This window comes from Notothenia coriiceps, unplaced genomic scaffold (genome assembly GCF_000735185.1).
Source record: "Notothenia coriiceps isolate Sejong01 unplaced genomic scaffold, NC01 NC01_scaffold00010727, whole genome shotgun sequence".
In the NCBI taxonomy this organism is placed as follows: Eukaryota; Metazoa; Chordata; class Actinopteri; order Perciformes; family Nototheniidae; genus Notothenia; species Notothenia coriiceps.
In genome coordinates, this window is record NW_011343428.1 from 144,692 (window position 1) to 153,408 (window position 8,717).

Here is an 8,717-nt window from a genome sequence, read left to right on the forward strand (position 1 = left end):
ATTACTAAACCCATTTGTTAAAGTTTCCGTTCTTTCCTCTCCTGCAACAGAAAAAGAATGAAATATTCCACTAAGAAGAACAATGACGAGCAATGCCGCCATAAGTATTGATGTGAGTTAAAGCAGGCCTAAAACAGCAGTGTGACATTTGGTGGAGGAGCCCTGACCTTCTCCTCAGTAGGCTGTGGTTGGTCTGATGCAGAACCCTCAGCTGTAAAGCTGTAGCTCTGTGGGCTGACATAGACACTAACCTGACCACACTGTCACCACACCCTGAAACACTAGCGCTCCAATCTGCACAGGGTAAAGCACTGCCAATGGGTTCCTGGTGGAAGATTAACACGCATATCAGTTTGTATTTGATGTATTGACATCAACAATATACATGAGTTTATTGCCTTCAAGAACTGAAACAATTCACGGAAGAAAAATAAGCAGCATGATCCCTTTCTGATCTGCTATGGTTAAGGCTTGGTTATATGTAGACACTTGGTTTATGACTTTGTTTAGTGCCCTATTATGATTTGTTATGTTACTATTAGTTTTTGTACCAATGTTTTAAAGTTCGAAAAGGGTTTTATTCTCTCATACTGTGCTGCAGCACCTCTTTTCACCCTCTGTCTGAAACCAGAGCCCAGTATGCTCTGATTGGTTGCTGGCTCTGTTGTGATTGGCCAACCGATTAGAGATGTCCCTCCTCTAAGCATATAGCTCACAATGTGTTTGAGCATTAGCCAATAGAATTGCAAGTGTGACATATTGATGTCGGCGAAGTAAATCAACGATTCCAATGGAGGCGTTTCGGGCAGGGGGGGGGAGTGTGTGGGAGAGAAACTCCCTCTGGAGGGAACTTTGGGATTTTAGCCTTTGCAAACCATTGAAAAGGGAAAAAAGATAGAGAAAGATTGTTTTGGGTTACAATGATCCCACAATGAGTGTTAGTACAGAGATACTTTTTAAGTATCCTGATGCATCTTTTGCCATCATCTTAGCAAGATGAAAAAAAAAGATAAAATAACATACTGTTCACTTTTAATAGTCCAGAACCAACGTCCACACTATGCAGTTCTCAGAGTTGTTATTAAGCTAGCTGGATACTTTTTACCTCTAAATCTGGTGTATTTTTGACACAGAATGTACATTTAACGGCTTAACTTTAAAAAAACAACTGAACATTTAGAGAATATCCCCCCTCTCCAGGAGTCTGTTAAGAAATGTATGCATTTTTTAATTAAATATGCATTATTGTGCACCCAATGAATAAGGAAGATAAGTCAAGATATGTAGATATGTAAAGCCACACTGTAAGAAACGTACCGTGAAATTCACAGTATTTAACTGGCAGCAATTGACAAGTTACTTACTAGTGTGTGTTGTTCAGTTTAAGAAGAATCCCTGAGATAGCGACGATATGTACTTTTGTGTTGACGTATGTGTAGTTAAGAAGTGTTATACAGTTTAAGTCTGAGAGTATAAATATAGATTTTCCTCGCGGTGTTATTTGAAATGCTCTTGTATGGTCTAGGAACAACTGGAAAACTTCTAGTCAAATTGGTATATTCAGTAAGTTTCAAAATTGAATAACCCTCATCTACGAAATGACTTTGTAAGTCTAGTTAGGAAGCTGCTCACACGCGTATCGGACATATGTAGAGCCTACGATCGAGAGTAAATGTACAAGATAAACCCAAACAATTGTACGGTGTTGTTGTCTTTACTTATTTTTACCTGGTGTGGGGAGACACCAGTAAATTGTACCATTGCGACAATGGCGTTTGTTGTGTGTGTACAGTTGGAGGTAAAAGTCTTGATAATTAACTACCCGTTGCAGTAGAAACTTTACTCGATCGTATATAATACGATTCAAACCTGTTTTATATAACTATTCTCTCGTATTTGATTAATATGTTTATGTACAGTACTACATTCAATATACGAATTTCTATGGGTTGTCTAAGTGGTGTAACATCGGTACGGAGTATTGGATCGAGTATTGTGGAGAATTAAGCGTCTGTGGACAATCCCAGGAAGAGGTCCAACTATTTCCTAATACGCAGGGAGTGTGCGTTTAGACGCAGCAAAGGTACGCGAAATCGAGGAGGGTGGTCCCTCGTACCTCTTCTGCGTTCCTTTGGTGCTCTGTCGTCCCTTACTCAAAAATTCTCTTTACCTGCAGGAGAGGAGGCCTCCAGTGCACTTCGTGCAGGCAAACACTACTGCGACGTGTCGACTAGCACGACCTGTCGGTCGGCGAGACAGCGGGCAAGTAAAAAAGTGTTTGTGGGTGCGGAGACAATCCTGGTAAATGGACCTTTGTTTGTAAGAGCATAAGTACGACGACATCTGGGTTTATTTAATTTATTTTATTTTTGAGTAAGAGTTTTTTCTATTTCGGTAAGAATTTAACATATTTGGCTTTTTCGCTAGTACCTTTTACCAAAGGTTATTTACTATTTATTAAAAACTGGGTGAAACACAAGTCTATTATAGTGTATAAACATTGATTTACTATCTACTTAACTTTGTTTTGGTGTCATATCTGACTCTCACTGAGAGCACTCAACAGTACATAAGAAGAAGGAGGTTACCTGTTTGACGAGATCCAGGTTCATCGTTAGTCTAGTCACCGTACGGGACGTAGCAGTTAGTCACTCGCTATGTGTACATTCCCCTGCCTCGCTCATAGACACCTAAAGTATGCCTCCTACCCAGACCACTAGGAGCCAATTAGTCAGGATGGTAATATGCGAGAGGCCGTCTTTATTCGCGGTACCCTGCCATGAGTTCTACCGCGTCTGTTAGTGAGGCCACTATTGTCTCCTCGCGCCTTTAATTTATTAGCTGACTCTTCCTGCAATGTCTCTTTTCGCCTAAAACCCAAGAATGACTTTTTTTTTTCTCCTCCGCCTCGATTACGGTCAGTCTTAAGATGGTCCTCTATTTCAAATTTAGACACACTATTTTGGCGGTAGGACGAGATTTGTGTAGTTCTTATAAAGACTTTGTCATACCTCGAGTTTACGAAAAAAGCAGAACGCCCAAAAATGATGTGCCACTCAAGGAAAAAAATAAAGGACGAAAATTTGTGTACACGAGATCATGTCCAATCGGACTCACAAATCGCTCCGAACGGTTACATTCGTTTCTGCTCTAATAATGAGTTTTGTGCAGTCCGTAAACAAGAATATGTTGAAAATTACACCCAGGGCCGACTGTCTAAACTGCAGTCCAGCGTCGTTTAGACATAGGCGAGTCAACATGTGGGCAAAAATTTTCTAAACCCATGCCTCCTTTTCTCTCTCCCAAAATAAAAGACTGCGACGCACTCAAGGGGCTGCGTGGCCCATGTGTAATATCTTAACCCTCCCTACTTTGGGAGGAAATTACCAGTGGTACGTCTCGTGTGTCGTGTGTGTCACTTACACAGGGACGTAAGTGGGTAGGAATCATTCTTCAGATCATGGATCCTCGTACCCGTGATAACATGTGCGCGGGCCCTCGTTACCTCACTCCCCCCTTCCCCTACAGGGCCACCGGGAACGAGTTTCCCTGGTGCCGTCCTCCACTTGACCCTGGAGAGTTTCATCTTCAGGTGTGAGGTATAAATTTTTTTTATGCAGACGCGCCCCTGCAACTTGGCCGTGGGGCCGAGTGCCAGCATCGCATGCTACATATTTTTCTGTCCAGTGTTTCACGTAAAACGTACTATCCAGGGGAAATTTAGGGTATATGACGAGGAGAGGACCTCGAAAGTCGGTAAGTCGGAAGTGAGGGTTACCACAAACGAGTTAAATGGATTTTATCAAATCTAATAGTGTACTGTCCCAACTACTGTCAACGTGACATTTTTTACCGACACTTTAGGTGTCAATAAAATGTCACAAACACGTGTCATTTAATGACATATGTAAAAATCTCATTTTATGACACAAGCTCTGGTTTTTAATGTCGTTGAGACCTCATGACATCTTTATCGTCAACATTGTGTAGGGTTGACATATTAGTGTCGCGCGAGTGGGTTGTTGCGGGGGAATATTCTAGGTCATTGGTTGTTACATGACATCTATTAGTGTCATTGGTTGTTACAATGACATCTACTAGTGTCATTGTTGTTACATAATCTTCTAGTGTCATGGTTGTTACATGACATCTTCTAGTGTCCTTTGTGTTACATGACACTTGTAGTGCTCTCGTTGTACAGTGACATCTACTAGTGTCATTGGTTGTTCCATGACATCTTTACGTGTCATTGGTGTTACATGACATCTTCTAGTGTCATTGGTTGTTACATGGACATCCATAAGTGTCATTGGTCGTTACATACATCTTCTAGTGTCATTTGGTTGTTACATCGACATCTATTAAGTGTCATTGGTTGTTGTCTCGAGAGTTCAGACGTGGGTAAACCGCACTCTGTGTGCGTAAAGTGAGGTAAGTGTGCGAGTGCTGCGGTGTTAACATAAAGATTGCGTTCTAAAGAAAGGTCCCATGGCCGGGGCGTTCAACGCGGCGATAAAACTTGTGTAATCCGCACGTGAGGTGATCGTGGGGTTAACTGTAAGCGCTATGTCTCCCGAAGGTATGAGGTGATCGTGTGGGGGGGGAACTGTAACAGCGCCATCGTCTCCCGAAGTACCCCTTGAAACCTCCTCTCGGTCTTCAACCTCACGGTTTTTGGCTCGGATTGTTAGAGTGAGACTTGAGGCCAAGTTTATGACTCTCGGGACGTTTGTTACATGACATCTTCTTAGTGTCATTGGTTGTTACATGAGCATCTATGAAGTGTCTTTGGTTGTTTACATGACATCTATTAGTGTCATTGGTTGTTACATGACATCTATGTGTCCATTGGTTGTTACATGATCTTCTAGTGTCATCGGTTGTTACATGACATCTTCTAGTGTCTTGGTTGTTACATGACATCTTAAAGTGTCATAAAATCGATATTACATGCCATCTTCAAGTTGTGCATTGGTGTTACATGACATCTTGACTAGTGCATCATGGTGTACCTATACATACCACTAATAGTAATGGTCATGTCGTAACACCAAATGACACCTAGTTAGATGTCATGTTACTCCAATGACAACTATAGAGTGTCATGACTGCTACTGACATCTTTTAGAGTCATTCATTGTACATTACATGACTAGAAGTGGTCATTGGTGTGTTAGCATGACATCTATTAGTGTCAATGGGTTTGCTAACATGACATCTAACTAGTGTCATTCGGTTGTTTAACATGACACCTATAAGGTGTCATTGGTTGGTTACAATGAATTCGTCTAGTCTCATCCGTGTTGTACATGAATTTTTTTCTTTCTTGGTTGGCTTTTTGGGGTAAATATTCGATTTTATAGAATTTATTTGGTTGTATAAAAAGAAAGAGTTATATATATTAAGAAGTACGTCACATTAATTATCAAACCGATATGAATCTATAAATTATATGATAATCTATATATAAACCCTCCCCGCGCGCATTCCCCCACTTTTCAATCTTGCTAAGAATTCCCGGGACACTGACTGTCCCCGGGTTTTGTTAACAATCTTATAATTCTTTTCTTTTACAAATTCATTGTTTTAGGGACGCCGCGGGGACATATAAACATTCTGGATACAGAAACGTCCGTTTGGCCTTCTTGATGTTTACACCACTGACTAAATAATGTTTCTTACCAGCAACCGTAACGTTGGAAGATTTTTGCGTTGTGTCTCCTTATTTTTATCTGTTTTCATCCATTATTATTAGTAGTAAACATAATAATAACACCGCCGAGCTTTCATCTGCTCTTATCCGGCTAAACGTCGACCCCACTCCACGAGGTTTTTCGCAACGAGACTTCAGCCTGTCGAGCCTCAGCTGAACTAGCCAAACGTTACCCGCCCTAAACGCAACCGGCAAGAAGCAACGTCTACTTTTTAATAATATAGTGATGTTTACTTACTGAGTTCACAGACAAGTAAAATATTGTTTTAGTTATGTCTCCCCCCAACTTACGGATGTACATTTTTCTGTCTTGCTGAGTTATGAAACGTTTTTGATGAAGGCAGTCAACCAGAACTGCTCAAACGAAATATTTCTTACGGTTTACACACAATTAGCAATTACAGTCTATACAATGATTCAATTTCTGTAAACAAAGGACGAGTTCTAATCTAAGTTGAAATAACAATAACGTGGCTGATGTCCATGACTCTGTTGCTTTACGTCAAATTCGAGAGATTGGTCCGTCACGTTTTCGTCATTTCACTTTTCATTACATGTGTTAGATGGGTTAAGCCCGAGGAAACGTCATAAATACTCAGGAGTCGCGATCCGGTGCGGGAAACGACTTGGTCCTTCATTTGAAGGGGGTTACCTGTACCATTGAGTTCTCTGTTTCTTTGATTAATTATGTTTATTAAAACAGTCAATTAAATACATTGATCCGTTTCAAATGTCAGACTGCAGTGCGAATCACTTTTTCGTCAATTCGATTGACATGAGCCGTTCGAATTAGTTTTACAGAATTGTGCACATTCCAAAATATCCAAGTCCTGTCCCAGGTAAGGACGTACGTAAACCAACAAACATAAGTTTCACAAAGTTATAACACATAATAGATTCTTTCACCTATTACATAAACGGTTGTCACGAAAACAACACAGAGTACACAACCAATACAAATAACATAATACAGACGGTAAAGTGAAATCGTTCCAAAAGTTACAAATAAGTGCAGTACTGTCCAGACAGATAAATACAGTAAGTAGAATCAATTCAGGGACACAAAAGGTACAGCACAGAGCAAAAGGTAAAGGACAAAAAGTAAAGATGAATGGAGAACAGAGAGTAAAGTCCGGTACAATGAAGGAGGAAAAACACAAGGCGGTAGTAGTCACAGACAGGGCCGGACTATAAGGTGGTCAAGGGTGAGTGGTAGTACAAATTTCTATTCAGACAGAGATGTGTGGACTCTGTACAGTCAAGTACAAACAAGGGTGTTACACCTGTCTTTCTCTAGTGAGGTCGTTTCTCTTCTAGCCAAAGGTCAGACAGTCCAAGACAACAAATAAAATCAAGTTCAATAAAATCTCCCTAAAGACAAGTTACTGAATTTTTCTTTTACAAACAATTGTAAGTTCTTACACAGACGACCCAACACGTAAACAAGAGGTCCATACACAGCCTGCAGCACTGTGGAATAAGTTGACGTCGTGCACGAGATTTTACCGAACCGTCTTCTATTACCGAGTATAAGAACAAAACAATAGGTGTGACAAAATTTTTTACGTTTAGGGTACAAAAACCTATAATTATAGCTAACAAAACACCTACTTTATAACAATAAATCGTGTTCTTTTATGTACCAGAACTATCGGCAAGCTTGTTAATTCCTTGTGCAACCAATTTTACATAACAAACGCAGAGAAGGACGTCAGTAACCCATCCCGAAATTTGTAAAACAGTTCTTAAAGACCATTAGACATTTAATGGTCGTACTGTACTTCATATATGATATTATTTTTGTAAAATGTCAATGCTATGGCTATGACATTGAATTTTAATAATTGTAATTTCAAAAGATAAATAATGTTAACTTTGTGATAATGGCATTTGTTTTTTATGTCATTGAAAAAATTTACCTGACAAATAAAATTATCTCAATTTTATGATAATCGAATTTTGTTATTTATGTTACGAAGGCTTTAATGACAAAATATGTGTCCGATATTGTGATGACGACATGTTTTTTTTATTTCATTAATTTTATAATGCACAAAGTAAATGTCAATTTTGTGATAACGGCATATTGTGGATCTATGTTATGAGACCTTCAATGACAAAAGTAAAAATGTGACAATGATATTTATTTTGAACATTATGACACTGAAAGGAATGTTCATATAAATTGACCGTCGTTAACTGTGTCAATGAATGACATAAGTTTATGTCATTAATATGTTTCATAAATTGACTGTCGTTGTACTGTTAAGGCAATGAATGACATTAAGTAAAATTGTCATTCATTGACGTTGTGAACTGTCCAATGAATGACAATTAAGTTTAAAATGTCCATAAATTTGACCTTGGTACTTTCAAATGAATGACATTAGTAAAAATGTCATAAATTGACCGTCGTTAACCTGTTCACTGAATGACATTAAGTAAAATGTCATTTCATTTGACCCGTTGGTGAACTGTTCAATGAATGACATTAAGGTAAAAATGTCATAAATTTGACCGTTTTGTGACTGTTCAATGAATGACATTAAGTAAAATGTCATAAATTGACCGTCGTTTAACTGTTCAACTGAATGACATTAAAGCAGTAAAATGTCATTCCATTGACCGTTGTGAACCTGTTCAATGAATGACAATTTAAGTAAAAATGTCATAAATTGACCGTTGTGTGAACTTGTTCGAATGAATGCATTAGGTAAAATGTCATAATTGACCGTCGTTAACTTTTCAATTGAATGAACATTAAGTATAAATGTCATTAAATTCACCGTCGTTAACTGTTCACTGAATGACATTAAGTAAAATGTCATTCATTGACCGTTGTGAACTGTTCAATGAATGACATTTAAGTAAAAAATGTCATAAATTGACCGTTGTGAAACTGTTCAATGAATGACATTAAGTAAAATGTCATAAATTGACCGTCGTTAACTTTTCAATGAATTGACATTAAGTAGAAATGTCATAAATTGACCGTCGTTAACCT